A 17,285-nucleotide genomic window follows, 5' to 3' on the forward strand; every position below is an offset into this window, starting at 1 on the left:
GTGGAATTTCAGCTTCCCAACCAGAAATCGTACCCCCACCCTCTTCATTGCAAGGTGAAGTCTTAACCGCTGGACCACCAGAGAAGTCTCTCTATTTCTTTTCTTTTTTTTTTTTTCTATTTATTTTTATTAGTTGGAGGCTAATTACTTTATGAGAAACACAAAGGCTTGGGATTTGGCAAAGGCCAGCCTTAGGTATTAAGGTCTTCCAAATGTAGCTGACTTGTTTCTGGTCTGTGGATATGATCTGCTTGCCAAAGCCTGCTTCTCAGGATTCTATTCCCTAACTATTGACATTAGCCTTTGACTGCTCACCTCTGGTATTTCTGTCTGTCTCTCATTCTTTATTGTATATGCTGAGTATCTATCCATTTCTCAAAATGCAGCCCTTTTGTTTTGTCTGCCTCCAGTACCTGACATCACCAGCCCGACTCTGTCTCCGTTCCCTTGTCTGGTTTAGGAAATTAAATTTAAAATAAGACTTTTATGCAGCGGAGAACCCTCTTCCTTTCCTCCCCTTGCTTTGAAAATGAGGCTGAAGGTAATGAAATAATTTAAAATAATGAATATACTTCTGAATTGGGGCTGAAACTTTAGTCCCCCAGTGCCTTGTCCATTGAGTGATTCACTTTGCTCCCTGTTCCTCATTCATAACTTAGCTCCATCTCAAGGGTGTCACTGAGACTATTAGCTAGCAAATTCTTACTTCATACCTATGACAGCAGAAACACTTTATTAATGATTCCATAAACCATACAGGGAAAGAACATATTGTATTTTTAGAAGTGACTCATTTATGAAAAAGAAGTATGTTCTGTGATTCCTAGTCTGCTTGGCAAGCTCTAGTAGAGAAACTTTGACTTTTAGCTATGTTTTTAACAGAAGTCTTAAGAAACTCTTCTGTTTTGAAACTTCTTAAGTATGAGGAGTATATAAGTATCAAATATAGCTGTAACTCATGGTATTTAATGTACATTGTCCCAAGAAATGCTATTATGGTCAAAGTAGATTGTGAGCTCCTAGAAAACATCCTCTTAGTCATCTGTTTGTTATTCAATAACTCACGCAACGCTCAGGCAACATTTTTTTCTTTATGAATAAATTTCTCAGAACAGGTCAATGATGTAGAAAATCTATGACTAGTTCTTCAGAACCAATCAATGACAAAGAAAATATATGACAGTTCAGAATACACCCATACTTTTATAAATATTAGGCAATCAGAGTATTGTTTTCATACTTTGGTTAGGGATCTAAGAGATCCATATACATAGTTACCCTGCAATTAAAAAATCTTATCTTACTTATTAAGGAACTTCTGACTCCCCTTTTCTTCCACTTTTGTTAAGGAGAAACATCCTAAGGGTCATCTTGGATGTTTCTTCTCTCTTATGGGTGATGGCAGTAAGAGAAGGGATTTTAGGCAGGAGAGTTTGAGCTTGTTAGTTTATATCTTTTGTAATTATAGAACTCAGACACAAAAAAGTTCTATAGAGTTAAAAATGCAGGTAAAAACCTCCAGATACCGAGTATCTATATTGATCTACCATGTGATAGGTGGGGCCATCCATCACCGGAAGCAACAATGAGTTTCTCCATTTTCTTTCTAAGAGTGAAAATAGCCTGTGTGTGTGTGTGTGTGTGTGTGTGTGTGTGTGTGTGTAGTAGTTTCCCCTGAGGCAGAATCAGAGATCCTTAATGCCTATAGGGCCAAACTTGTAAGTTCTCAGCAAGTTCCATGAATTGCTTTAGAGCTGAAAAAGTTCACAGCTCTGAAGGAGGCCATTGAAAGGAGTGGCATATTGACTGCTTATTTTCTTCTTCTCCTGATCTTTCTAATATCATGAAGCACTCTATTCCCTATCTCTCTGCAGGACTGGACTCACTGTTGGCCATCTATTTGGAAAACAATCCTCTCGTGGTTGAACCTAATACGTGCAGCACATGGAGGTCAGCATGTAAGATTCTTGAGTTCTCACCCATATCTAGACACCAACTTATCTACCTAGATCTAGGTATATCACTTGTTAGACTTAATTTTTCAGTTGACACTATTTTTTAAAAAATTCAGCAATACCAGCTGTTAGAAAAGAGTTTTTTGTTGTTGTCTTTTTAAAAAGACTGAAGGCTACAATACCTAAAAGAATGTTTTTAAAAGTTTATACACACTACATGCTACATTTTAACACTAGATTTGCTGTAACTTGAGCATTTTAAATAAGAATATAACCAAAGATTAATTAGAGTTAACATTGTATGTGGTATCTTCAGATTAAAAGTAGCAGAATAGGGAACAGTTAAATAAGTTTAAGTGGCATTACAGATTTATATCTAAGCCATGTTTCTTTATTAAAAGGGGTGTATGTTTACAAAACTTTCAAAGACCTCTTGTGTGTTATTGTGAATTACTCTATTTCTGTTTTTCTCCTTTCTGTGCCTACCCCTGTCATTTTTACATATTCAGAATGAGTGTTCAAACTTCAGTTTAGTGAAACACACTTTAAGATAAATGGTAAGTAGTCCTACCTTTTCCTTTTACATATAATTCTCTAAGGTCAAATAAATGGTGTTTGCTTGAAAACTTAACTGACAGCATTTTTGCAAATGTTAACTGACCAAGGGGATTTAGGCTGTTTTATTCTGTTTTGAAGACTTAACATTTAATTTTGTTTCAACCCCTGGACTCTTTGGAATGTCAGGGTTATGAGTATAGCCTCATTCAATATCTGAGTTAGGTCATACTGGAGAAAACCCCTGGCCGTGCAGGAGCTTGGGGAAGGGAGACCCACATGAAGCAAGTCAGAGAACATGCTTCAGATATGAGTGTGACTCATAAAGGAAGAATCCAGTTTGTTTTGTGTTGTAGCCCGGTTACATCTGAGAGATTTAGACTTTTCTGTTTAAAGAGGATGACAGAAAAGAACAGAGTGTAATGGTACTACTTAAAATTATGGACATTAATTGAGCCAGATGATCTTTCAAGCATTTATTAATTAATTATTTATCTATTTATTCATCATTTAGTTGATCCCCTTCAAGCATCTACTCTCTACCAAACAAGGTATTTGTGAGTTAATCCAAAAATAAGTGCCTCATATGTTTTCTATTTTTAGACGATTTACCCTTTTCAACTTAAATGTTACCTTCTTCTGGTTATGTTTCTTCTCTAAACCTTGTCCATTACTCACTCTTGCCTGAGATTAGCTCTTCCTTTTACAAAATCCCTGACTGGTTACCTGGTTACACATTTATGTGTCTGTTGTCTCAGGATTTTGTTTCAGGTTTTCACATCTGCAGCAGTAAATCCAGTAACCACTTCCTTCACTTTGTCAATTCCCACAGCTATTCTCACTTACTGTTTTTACTGACAGGTCCTGCTTGACATAGTTTGGAGCTAAAGAGACATTAAGTTTGGCTGATTGAGGCACAATTTGCAAACTAATCCACATCACTGCCTTCAGAATAAATTTTACTGAAATCATCTATTACAGATTTACTTATTACTAAGAATTTGTCTCCCTGTTCTATTGCACTGATTACATTCTACTCCAAAGGTCTGAAACCTCATCTCTCTTCTGTTGGAGATGTGTGTGTGTATGTGTGTGTGTATATATGTGTGTGTGTATGTGTGTGTGTGTGTATGTGTGTGTATCTCACATATTGATATGAGTGTGGTCCTCATAAAGTTTGGGAATCAAAGCTCTGCATGTGAGATCAATTTAAGATTATTGGATGCATTTCTGCATACTATATGTTATGTAGTCATAAGGTTTTTATTTTAGGAATGTGAAAATTTTAGAATATTTTAGAAAATTAAATAAAATTTTGGTTTAATTCAAAAAGTGTGGGTAGGGTAAACTGATCCCAAAATTGAAAAAGACTTAGTCTCTAACATTGAGGGCTCAGAACTCAGTGGGAGAGATACACAAATACATAAATATAAGTCAGGCTATAAAGTGTTACAGGGCTTCCTTCATAGCTCAGTCAGTAAAGAATCTGCCTGCAATGCAGGAGACCTGGGTTTGATTCCTAGGTTGGGAAGATTCCCTGGAGAAAGAAATAGCAATCCACTCCAGTATTCTTGCCTAGAAATACTGGTGGGCTACAGTCCATGGGGTCGCAAGAGTTGGACACAACTTAGCAATTAAACCACATAGTGTTACAAGAAAAAAAGAAATATATCTGCCATAGTATTTTACAGCAAGGAAAGGTTAACCAACAGGATCTGAAAATGTTATCAGAAAATAAAGGCATAGATATGCTCATGTGTAGGTAGAGAAAACAATTTAAGCAAAGAAACGGATGATTTGCCAACTTCTTTTATTCATTTATTCCTCCACTGCTTATTACTGGTCTAATGCTAACTGGCATCAGAGAAATGGAAGGTATGTCTTTGCTGATAAGGAGCTCTTGACCTGGGATGGAAGAGAGATTAAAAGGCAAGTTATCTATGACAGTGATTTCTCAGAATCTCCAGGAGATATTTTAAGAAATTATGATTCCTGTAAATCATAATATCTCTGGGTGTCTGCTTTTTGGTAACAACTATGCAGGTGATTCAGACAAGCAAAGTTTTAGAGTCAGCCAGCTAGGAAATAATGAAACCTGAGTCTATAAGGAGGCAAGAGGGAATTAGTTAAGTGGTGAGGAGAGGGGAAGTGCAAGGATCTTCCAGGCAGAGGGAAGAGCATTTTCTAGATCCTGAAGAGATAGTTATTGGTTCAAAAGAACATGCCTGCATGTAAGAAGTCATAACAGGTGAACCTAGAGAAGCAGAGAAGTGTCAAATTGAGAGAGATGTTGCATGCCATTCTAAACACTTTGTATTTTATCCTCAGAGTGATGAGAATCTTTAAAAGGGTAGTGGAGAGCAATGTGGTAGCGGAGGCACAAGGAATTACTGCTAATGTATTTGATTCTGAAAGCTTTTATTTTTTCACTAATGTTTGAATTTTGTAGTTGAAACATTTCACTAAAATGGAGGAATCACATGATTGATCTTCTGTCATAAGAATTTCCATCCTTGGGCTCCACTTTGGGTTTTATCACTTTTAGTTAGTTTCATCTCTGTGTGTCAGTTTAGCTAAGCAGACTTCAGTTGGTCCATGGTTAAGTAAATAAAATCACACCTAATACCAATGTTTTGCTATTCTGTTTAAAGCCTCCTTATATATGCAAATAAATTATCATTATTAGTTTGTATCTACATATGTAATTAGTAATCACAATATGCTAAGTGAAAGTGAAGTCACTCAGTCAAGTCCGACTCTGCGACCCTATGGACTGTAACCTGCCAGGCTCCTCTGTCCATGGGATTTTCCAGGCAAGAATACTGAAGTGGGTTGCTATTTTCTTCTCCAGGGGATCTTCCCAACCCAGGAATCGAACTCAGGTCTCCCACATTGTGGTCAGACTCTTTACCCTCTGAGCCACAAGGGAATCCCAATATGCTAAAATATGTATATTCTAATTAGTGATCTCTGATAACAAAACAACCCAATAAAATTAAATTCTTAAGCACTTACTATAAGCAAGATGTCTGTGCAGTACTGCAGGTGATAAGAAGATGAGTTTCTCACTCTAATCATGTGTTTCTTTATCCATAATTGTATACTAGAACTACCTCTTGCACTTGTTGGGAGAATGTAAAAACATAACACTCAAAAGTCAACCAGCTTAGTCCATAGCATATAATAAGTCCCCAATAAGTGTTTTACAAGCTAAAAGTTAATATTGATTCAAAGAGAGATTACATACAAATGGAGCCTCACAATACACTCAAACAATGAGAACATTTGAGAAGATCCTGGAAGATGGAAGAAGATCTCAGTGGATAGATTTGGGAGACAAGAGAGAGAAGAGACAAGAGTGGGAGGAGAAGGAGGGTAGAACTTCACAGCATTTATACATGTGCATGAAACAGGACATAAAGTACAACAGAACGGCCCATCCTTCATGAGTGATGTCACTGCCTCCCTGAGGGCAGATTGGTTGAAACTATGTCACTGATAAATTCAAATGAGTAAAATGACTTGCTTCATAGTTTCAGTAGAGAGCTTTCATTGTACCGGTATGATAATACAAATACCATGACTGCCAGGTCCTGATTCTTGCCTATTCAGTGGTGGTCATGATGGATCTTACACCTGACTCCTGCTTGAGGATTAAGGAGTCAGGATGTTGGACAGGTAACAGATAGAGTGGGACTGTCCCTGAACACTTGCCAGGTTTGAGTAGGCCTGTTCTCCTCAGGAGGACTTCCATTTCCCTGACTCATCTCCATTCACTTTTATAGTTTCCACTGGATGCTTGCCTGTGCTCCACTTTGGTATTCTTGGATCCTAACTCTGATTCTGCCACTTTCTAGCTCTGTCAATCTGGATAAGTCACTTAGCAAATAGCCCTTACATTCCTCATCTGTAAAATGGTGATATGATGCCTCTCCAATTGTGTCTTTAATACAAAATGAAATAATATAAGTGAAAATATCTACAAACTGCAATTAAATATGACTAAAATTCGGAATGTTGATTCAGAGTGTTTTCATTAATTCTTTAAGAACTGGTATGTAGACCTTTTTGCTCATTTGAGGCATAGGTAAAGAAATATACTTGAAATTTTGTCTTAAAACTAACATGATGTCTGACACATGGAACTAATTCATTCATTTTTTTCATTCAACATGTATTTATTGAAACCTAGCATTTAATAAAGCTAATCAACACAGTTTCTATTTCCATGGGGCATAAATTCTTAAATAATCAGGCAAATGTCCCCAGCAAGTGTGCTTCTACAATGATGCCATCATTGTACTGGATATTGTGGAACATTTAAGACAGGCAAGAACAAATAAACAAACAACTAAAAAACAAAGATCCCTGCTTGCTTATTGGTGTTTGCCTCAAACTCATTTCTCAATAATGTGATGATGCACATTCACCCTCCCTCTCATTTTTTCAAGATGTTTAATTTGTCTGCTCCCTTCTTTTATGTTTAATGAATTATCATCATTTTAGAACGAAACCAGCCATCTTCTCTTTCATGAAGCATTTTGTATTTGCCTAGAGATGTCAACCACTCCATCATTTATACTCCTAAAACATTTTTCAAAAACAGATATTTCAACAAAGGATTGGTCTTCCTTTCTATATTTATGTTTCTATCTATCTCTTCTCCCAAACAATTGAAAACTTCATGAATGGTGTTTTATTAATGTTTGGATATGAAATACTTAATGTGTGCCTGACACTCTCTACTTGGTAAATTTTTTTGTGTCTTTGTTAAACATCATCTGGAGACATCAAACTAATGTATCAGTTCAGTCACTCAGTCCTGTCTGACTCTTTGCGACCCCATGAATCGCAGCACACCAGGTCTCCCTGGCCATCACCAACTCCCAGAGTTTATTCAAACTCATATCCATTGAGTTGGTGATGCCATCCAGCCATCTCATCCTCTGTCATCCCCTTCTCGTCCTGCCCCCAATCCCTCTAAGCATCAGGGTCTTTTCCAATGAGTCAACTCTTCACATGAGGGAGCCAAAGTATTGGAGTTTCAGCTTCAACATCAGTCCTTCCAATGAACACCCAGGACTGATCTCCTTTAGGATAGACTGGTTGGATCTCCTTGCAGTCCAAGGGACTCTCAAGAGTCTTCTCCAACACCACAGTTCAAAAGCATCAATTTTTCGGCACGCAGCTTTCTTCACAGTCCAACTCTCACATCCATACACGACCACTGGAAAAACCATAGCCTTGACTGATGAACATTTGTTGGCAAAGTAATATCTCTGCTTTTTAATATGCTATCTAGGTTGGTCATAACTTTCCTTCCAAGGAGTAAGCATCTTTTAATTTCATGGCTGCAGTCACCATCTGCAGTGATTTTGGAGCCCCCCAAGATAAATAAACTAATGTATAGAAACCTTGAAATAATGGCATGCTAAATGATATTGTTAGGTAGTTAGAATAGGGAAAAAGAGTCCAAAATGGCTGTGGCTAAAAGACCTGGAAGGGAAAGCCCGCGAAATTAGAACAAAGGAAGGTCCGAGGACCGGAATGAGAACCTCAGGTAAAACAAACAACGCTCCTGCCTAAGCCCAATTTACATAAGACAGGCCCAGGGACAGAGAAACATATAAAAAGAGGAGCCAAAGCCCTCTTCTCCCCTTTTTTTCTCTCTCTCTCTCCAGCGCGATGGGGCGATCTTCTCTTCGCGTCTTCGGATCGACGTGCCTTCACGCCTTAAAGATGGATTTTCCTGCTATTATCTAAATAAATAGAGCTGTAACACTGAGCTGTAACACTGATTTATTTAAGAGCTAGAACACGGTCTGTTTGAGACCTGAGAGCTATAACATGGTCTGTCCTCTGAGAGCTGTGACCCGCCAAAGGGCTTTAATGTCCGTCACTCCAAATTTTTGTTGTGACGAGACAAAGAACCGAGGAGCATACACTCGCGTGACAATATGGTTACTGATTACATGTCAAACAGATAGAGGAGAGTGAGCTAAAAATATCACATCAGGCTTTGTAAAGTTAATATTCATCCCTTGATTGATTATTCAGTTCAGTTCAGTTCAGTTGCTCAGTCGTGTCCGACTCTTTGCGACCCCATGAACTGCAGCACGCCAGCCTCCCTGTCTATCACCAACTCCCAGAGTTTACCCAAACTCATCTTCATTGAGTTGGTGATGCCATCCAACCATCTTATCCTCTGTCGTCCACTTCTCCCACCCTCAATCTTTCCCAGCATCAAGGTCTTTTCAAGTGAATCAGCTCTTCACATCAGGTGGGCAAAGTATTGGAGTTTCAGCTTTATTAGGATTATAATAAATAGCCAGAAAAATAAAAAGCATTCCATCCAGAAGAAATAGCATAAATATATGTTCAAAGACAGAAGTGACCAGAGGTTAAGAAAAAAGTGCATAATGTCCAGAATGAAACTCTATGGAGAAGGATTGAGTGAGCAAAGAGGAGTGATATATAATCTTATGAGATATTTATTAGGGTTCTCCAGACACACACACGCACACACACACACACGCACACATGTACATACACATACTGGATTATGGAGGTGGGAAAGTCAAATTCCACGACCTGCTTGGTGAGTAGACAAGCTGGAGACCCTGGAGAATCCTAGGTTCAACATCCAAAGCTTTGAAAAACAGGAAAGCCACTGGTATATTTCTCATTTTAATGTTGGAAGTCTCTAGACCCAAGTTTAGCTTCAGCTCAAGGCTAATAGATGAGGAAAGCCAACGTTCCAATTCTAAGGCAGTCTGGCAGGAAGAATTCTCTCTCTTTGGGGGGATGGCCAGCCTTTTTTGTTCTACTCAGGCCTTCAATGGATTGAACAAGGCCCACTCATGTTAGGCCCATGTCTAACATAAATCGGCTTGATTTAATGCACTGATTTAAATGTTAATCTCACCCCAAACACCCTCGTGTTTGGATATTTTGACCAAATATCTGGTCACTGTATGGCACAATCATTTTGATACAGAAAGTTAGCTATCAAAAGACATACAGAGGAAATAGTAGAAAGATAATTTCATCCAGCATTATTGATAAGAGGTTTTATGAAAAAGATATCTTGAAGAATATGAAAATTTGGGATAAGTAGATTTTGGATTTTAGTAGGGGTCATTCCTGATGGCAAAGCAGCATGAACAAAGGTACAATTCGGGAAAGGAGAGGGTATTTGTGGTTCTGGCAAGAGTCACCTACATGGAGCATCACTTAGGATACAGAGAGGGAGTGGTGGAGTGACCCAACCTTACCTCCTCTCCCCTGGACAATTAAGACCTTTGGGTTTCTGTTTTCTTCTCACTCTCTCCTGCTTTTCCTGATCAAAGTTGACCGTGAAAATCCTGTTGGAAAATTATGAAGATTAAAAAAGTAGGACTGTAGATTTGTTTCTAAATTAGTAGAATTTTAGCTCACCTGTCAATGAATCAGAGAGACAACCAAGGCTTGGAGATACCTCCCCTCTGTGGACAGAGGGAAATAAGCCTGCTAATTAACTGATACAAGGTCGGGTCCCTGGGGCCAGAGCTGAGTAGAATACAATGGAGGTTATTCAGATTGGCGAGGGTGGGCATGAGCTGTGCCCTAGGGAGCACCAAAAGCTAGGCAATACAGTCAACTTCTAAGTCTGAAAGGTCCATGGTAGGATTTCAATGACAGATAAACTCCAAAGACTGAATCCAGGAAGACAGGACAGCAGTACAGGATGATGTGGGGCAAAGTGCTAGCTAGGCACAGAGTGAAGAGGGAGGACCGAAAATAGTTTTCTAAAATATAATTAATTGACTAGAACTTGTTTTTATTTGTTTCTTCATACTTTGTAGAAGATCACTCTGGTTTAAAGGCTAAAGATTAGGGTAGATAGGAATTAATTTTATAGATAGTAGTAAAAAGGGATGCTACCTGACCTGCCTACTACTTGACCACTCTTGCCCCCTTGTCTAAAACCTTCTGTGGCTCTCAACAAATTGTATGTTGATCCATGCTCCTTAGCCTAGGATTGAGGATCTTCTGTGATGCTGCCACTCCAGCTTGCTTTTCCTCTACTCTCCTAAACATACACGTAACTCTGGGCATAGCAGAGCACTCAGTGCTTCTTCATCTTATACTTTGTCCTTCTGCCTCTAGACCCTTGATAATGTTATTCTTATCACTGATATAATCTCTCACCAGTATACTGAATGAAACCCCAAATTTGCCATCTACTGTCTTAGATAAGGGCTTTGTGCAATTTCCATTCCAAATGAGCTGAGTTAAGAATCAATTAAGACAACTGGATTGTAAAGCTGAACACAAGGACAATGATAAGGATACAACTCAACAGTATATAAGGGCATCTTCTACAGTTTCCTGACAGTTTCAGTATTTTCCTACTCAGTGTGAACTAAGTATACAGTGAACATTCACTGTAAATATATTCATCATTAATACAGCCTTTGTAATTAAAAAAAAGAGCTGAAACTGACTCATAAGTGAATGCTTAATATGTGGAAAGAAAATAAGAAGGAAGTACAAAATGACGAGAAAAAAATTGTAATAGTCGAATGTGCTTGAGTCAATTAAAAGATGTTCAAATTATAAGATAACTGATTTTGATATATTTATTTAAAACCACTTTAATAATGAAAATAAGGATACATGTGGAAGGATGCAACCATTCAAGAGAAAAGTTTCATGTTAGGATGGCTTCCTGAGTTACCAGTTAACTCACAGGGAGTAAAACACTAACATTTGACACTGGGTTTATTATATTGTGGTTCACCCAAAGCACCCTTGATATCTTACTCATACTGCACCGTAATGAAAATTTTGGTTCTCAAGGGGAAATAAGTTACAGAATGAATAATGATATATACATTGCTGCTGAATTTGAGGTGTGATTATTGATGAATGATTCACTGAGTCATCTCTGAAGTTTGGCTTAAGAAGGTCTCATATTCTATGTGAGGTAAGAGATAAATTAGGAATACAAATTTTCCAGGACCCCATGCTCTCCAAGCATTCTCCAAATCAGAGTTCAATTATCCCATCATGAATTGACTCAGGAACCTTTGCAAATGGTAATCCTTTCTGTTTGAACATCTCCAGTATTAAGGAACCCATCAGACCAGACCACTTTCTTTTCTGTCAGTTCTGATTGTTGGCAATTCTTCCTGAATTGAGCATAACTTTTCCTTCCTGTGCATTTACAACATTTTGTTGTGTTCTCTGAAGCCTCCTGGAAAGATTATTACTCATTTCCCTTTTGACAACCCTTCTACTACTTAAAACCCACTGTCATGTTTACTCTCTCCTTTATTAAGATTTTAAATATCCTCTTCTTCCCAACTTCTTTCAGTTATACTTAATATAAGATGGTTATCAATCTCCTCACTTACTTCACTAACTGGAACCTTCTCCTCTAGGTAAGCTTAGGTCTATCTTAAATGATAAGACTCATGAGCAAACACAGTGATTCCAGATGGGGTCTAGCTAAGATGAACACCAGAGTTTCAGTTTAACACAAAGAAAGTCTGTGTATTAGGTTTTTCAGTTGGAACTGTTTTAGTCCCAGTTTCGACTGAAGTCACTAGACAGTAAATACCACATTCCAAAATGAGATGAGGGACCCCACACAGGAGTTGCAAAAGAGTTGTCTTTGAACCAGTTTTGCAACTCTTAGTGGGCCAGTTATCTCCACTCTGCCTACCCTTCTCAATCTCGCCACACACACATACAAAATAGACAGTTATCTCCAAGAAAAGAGATGGATATTAGGAGAGATTTTCAGAAAATTCTTGATACATATTGAGTCCCACTTCCCTGTCTCCAAGCAGAGTTCTCGCACTTTAATTTAAGCCCAGAGAAAGGAATTTCAACTTGTCTACACTGAGAACCTGGTATTTGTTCCCTGAACCTGGAAAGATATAGTGGACTGCTGTCCACCTTTGGGTCCAAGAAATCTAAAGGGTGGAACTGTGGTAGGCACATTGCTATGAGCCTTGCACGAAGGAAGACTGGCTACAAAGAGTTTGGCCATTGTGCAGGGTACGGATGTTTTTATCACTGGAATGACACTGTGTCTTTGTGCCTTGAAATGACTGCTAGAATGTATATTACCCAATAATGACAGCAATATCATGGGACTTACCCTAGATTTAATCCAAGAGGCAGGTGAAGAATTGGCCCCAAATGAATGTATTTGAAAGGACTGTAGGAGAGAAAAATGAGACTGCTTCATGATTACACCTTTTGTTTCCTCTGTGTTCAGTTGACTAAGTTGTTTTACCTATCTATTTATCTATCTATGTATGTATCATGTCTACGTGTATGTACATAGATATGCAGAGGCATACACAGATACATACCTGTACACACACATGTATATATATATATATATGGCACATCTGAAGAAGAGCAAGATTGTAATGTAAAAAAATAGTAGCTATAGTTTATTTATTGTTTCAGGCCCTGTCAGAAGATCTTTACAAATATTATTTATTTTTCATAGTCATCTTAGACAGAATTTGTCATTTTCATCTTATTGAGCCAGCTATTAATTAAGTAGCAAGTAGTGTGCCCATGAGCTCATGTATGTTAAGTGGCTTAGCCTGAACTTGAGTCTGCTGACTCTGAGCACCAAACTCTTTCACCGTGGATTTATTTTGCCCTTAGATGTGGGCAGTATGGTGTTTGACAGCAGCAAGTTGATTTTATTATGTACATTTTTCCATTGAGCATTGGGCAATTAAAAAGTAGTGAAAAGATTATTCATAAGATGTGGTATAAATCAGCTTATTTCTCCTAAGAACATATAATGAACATAGAAGGAACAGCGTGTGACACTAACAGAAACAAGAGCACAAAAACAACTTGCTGTTTTTTCCCAGCTGAAAATGCAGAGCTGCTTCCACCTGCCGGCCAAAGGAACAATTACAGTATTTCCAGCTGAGCTGAGATCCGGAGTCAGGGTGCTCGGCTGAGGGCACCACTCACCTCATCACCAGGTGGCTCTAAATCTGCAACCAGCAGTCATTCAAATGCTGGGCCAGTGGGAACGTGGTGCTTGTGAATCAACCACAACATCTTATGGATCCTGAGGAATGAACAGCTATTCGGCTGCAAGTAATGGAGCCACCCCTGTTGGCCCAGTATTTATCCTAGGGAATGCTGGTCGATTCTGAAGGACCAAGTCCACTGTCAAATGTGAGAGCTGTGAGAAGTAAATAAAATGTATCATCTAGTTGCTGAGAGCTTGCTATAGAGCGGGCTGACTTTTAAGCCCTTGAGGGTAGATTGGTCAACAAAGCAAAACTGTCTGTCTTCATGGAGCTTAGATGAGACCATGGGTTTGAAACTATTTTGTAAACACTGCTGGGTCCCTTGCAGAGTGCTGACTGTCCTCCGTGTTCATGCTACACTGGGAAACCCTGCATGTTCCTAGCCGATGGGCCTCTGCACTACGCTCGGAAGCAGTTCCATCACTCCGGTGGCTGACGGAGCCCTTCACTTCCTCTCGCGTGCCAGGTCTCAGGCCACCTTCTCAAGGACAGGGACCAGAGCTTCCGTATGCTACTTTCTCTGTCTCCAGGATCTAGCAGAGCACTGCTCAGAGTAGGCTGTATGCGTGCTGAATGGAATGGACCTAACCTAGGATTGAGTTGATAAAGCTAAGTATTGGAATCTAGAGCATGAGAATGAAGAATAGATTTAATTATACAGACTCATGAGTGTTTTTTTTTGCTTTTGTTTTTGCCTTATTGAAGTGTCATTAATTTACAATGTTGTGTTAGTTTCAAGGTAAAGAAACTCCCTGTATTGCAGGAGACCTGGGTTTGATCCCTGGGTTGGGAAGTGAGTAGTAACCCACTCCAGTATTCTTGCCTTTGTCCCTGTCCTTAAGAAGCTGCAGTGAGTGGCCCAGTGAGTGGCCCAAAACCTAACACACAAGAGGACGTTAAGGGGTCCGTTCAGCCAACTCTGAGTACAACCTGGAGAATTCCATAGACAGAGCAGCCTGGCAGGCTACAGTCCACAGGGATTCAAAGAGTCAGACATGACTAACACTTTCACACTTCACACACACACACACACACACACACACACGGGGCTTCCCAGGTGGTGCTAGTGGTAAAGAACTTGCCTGCCAATGCAGGTGACATGAGAGACACAGGTTTGATCCCTAGGACAGGAAGATCCCCTGAAGAAGTTCATGGCAATCCACTCCAGTATTTTTGCCTGGAGAATCCCATGGACAGAGGAGCCCAGTGGGCTACAGTCCATGGGGTTGCAAAGAGTTGGACATGACTGAAGCAAATTAGCACATATTTTGTATATCCTTTTTTCAGATTCTTTTCCATCATACCTCTTATAGGATACTGAATATAGTTCCCTGTGCTATACGGTAGGTCCTTGTTGTTTACTTATTTTATATATAGGAGTGTGTATATGTTAACCCCAAGCTCCCATTGAACACCTCTGCTGTGTGCTTTGGTAAGCATCAGTTTGTTTTCTGTGCTCATGAATGGTTTATTCCACACCTGCACCTCCGTCCTCATGGCTCCCAGCACGTCTGTCTCCTCTTTTGAGGTGCACTCAGACCACACCTGTGACATCCTCCTTACTCATTGGTTAGTCTGCATGGCTCTCCTTTCTTGGATCTCCTGTCGTATGAAGGACATAGACATAAACCTTTAAACATGCTTGTCCTATGTTACCCTTTAAAAGTACTATACTTTGATTCAGGAATAATTCTATGGTCATATTAGTAGTCTCCCAATCCTTAACCACATACAACATCCAGTACAACTTTGGGAATGAAATAAATTAAGGTACAGCCTACATTATTCTTGTGAAAGAATCTCTGATTTCTAGATATATATAGATATATGTGTGTGTGTGTGTGTGTGTGTGTACATGTATATTTTTGCATACATAGTGCATGCATGGTGCTTAGTTTTTTTTTTCCATTTCATCTTCTCTATTCAGTTCTGATATTTGAATTTGGGCCCTAATATAGCAGTAATTGGGAGAAGGCAATGGCACCCCCACTCCAGTACTCTTGCCTGGAGAATCTCATGGACGGGGGAGTCGGGTAGGCTGCAGTCCATGGGGTCGTACAGAGTCGGATACAACTGAGCGACTTCACTTTTCACTTTTCATGCATTGGAGAAGGAAATGGCAACCCACTCCAGTGTTCTTGCCTGGAGAATCCCACGGACAGGGAGCCTGGTGGGCTGCCGTCTATGGGGTCGCACAGAGTCAGACACGACTGAAGTGACTTAGCAGCAGCAGCAGCAGCGTAGCAGTAACTAAGGAAGAGTTGGTACCAAAGATGTGATTCTGGTATCCCCCTTTCCATAGCTTTGTCTGTGAGCTATAATATAGTATGAAAGCGTTAGTCACTCAGTCCTGCAACCCCGAGGACTGTAGCCTTCCGGGCTCCTCTGTCCATGGAACTATAGTATATGACTCTGTAAAGTACCATGCTGGTTTTAATGCTGATTTTTCTTCTCTTCTTAATCCTTCTAAGCATGGTTGCTTGGCTCAGAATCAGAATTTTGTACAAAACATTTACAAAATGTGAACTCTTGGCTTTCATTCCAAATTTCCCGAATTCAAATCTCTGAGGCTGGAGCTCCCAGGTCTGCATTTATAACAAGTGGCTTTGGAGATTCCAGTGTGTACTCAAGTTTAAGAACCATTGCCCTGGGGTGCATTGTTAGCAGGAAAAGTACATTGTGAAAGGTCCCTGGGTGGCAAGCTAGCAGCCAAGTCCAGGACTTTTCCTGTAATGGGCATGTGCTTCTGGAATCGGTTTCCTTGCCCAGATCAACAGAGCATGAGCATTTTAGATTTTAGAGCACAGGGACAGACTCACTTGTGACTCACGAAGCAGCATGTATGTGTTGTAGCGGCCTTACACTATAGGAAATGCCATTCTTTGAGTGAGCACTTTAAAAATAAGTATTCTTTTCTCCAATTATTAAGCAAAATAAGACAAATAAAGTAAATAAAATTAAAAAAATTTGTAATGCACCAACTAATGACAACTACTGACATATATATGTGTGTGTGTGTATATATATATGTAGCCTTGTTTATGGCAATAAATAGACTTATATTCCACATATGGCTTTACAAAAGCTCTCACATTTATATTTACATTCTCTACTTCTGAACACAAATCAATTAAAGCTAGAAAACAAGAAACTTTAGTCACAAAAGTATATTATTTTAATATATACTTGAAGGATGTTTTATCAATACTGATTTTAGCCTTTTACCCTAAATATTATAACTGAATCATTAAATGGAAAAATGTAATCCCAACCTCAGCTGTCACTAAAATAACTGTCTTGGTAGCTGATTCTTCCCAGAGTAATGACCTGTTTCTAATCCGTTTCTCTTATTCCTCTTTCTCTTTCTCTTTCTCTCTCAATCTCTCTCTCTCTGTCTTTCTCCTTCCTTCCCTTGCATTAAGAACAACATAATTTTTTTAACTTTCATTTACAAATCTGTATTTTAGTGTAGAAGGATCTGTCTGATGATGATTGAATGTTCTTTTAAGTATTTTGAAAATACCACTCATTATGGCATATTTAGCAACTTCCCTAGGACTCAAATGGTAAAGAATCTGCCTACAATTCTGCGGGAGACCCATTTTCAATCCCTGGGTGTCTGGAAGATCTGCTGGAGAAGGGAATGGGTATCCACTCCTGTATTCTTGTCTGGAAAATTCCCATGGATAGACGAACCTGGCAGGTCACAGTCCAT

This window comes from Cervus elaphus, chromosome 19, assembly GCF_910594005.1.
Source record: "Cervus elaphus chromosome 19, mCerEla1.1, whole genome shotgun sequence".
NCBI lineage: Eukaryota > Metazoa > Chordata > Mammalia > Artiodactyla > Cervidae > Cervus > Cervus elaphus.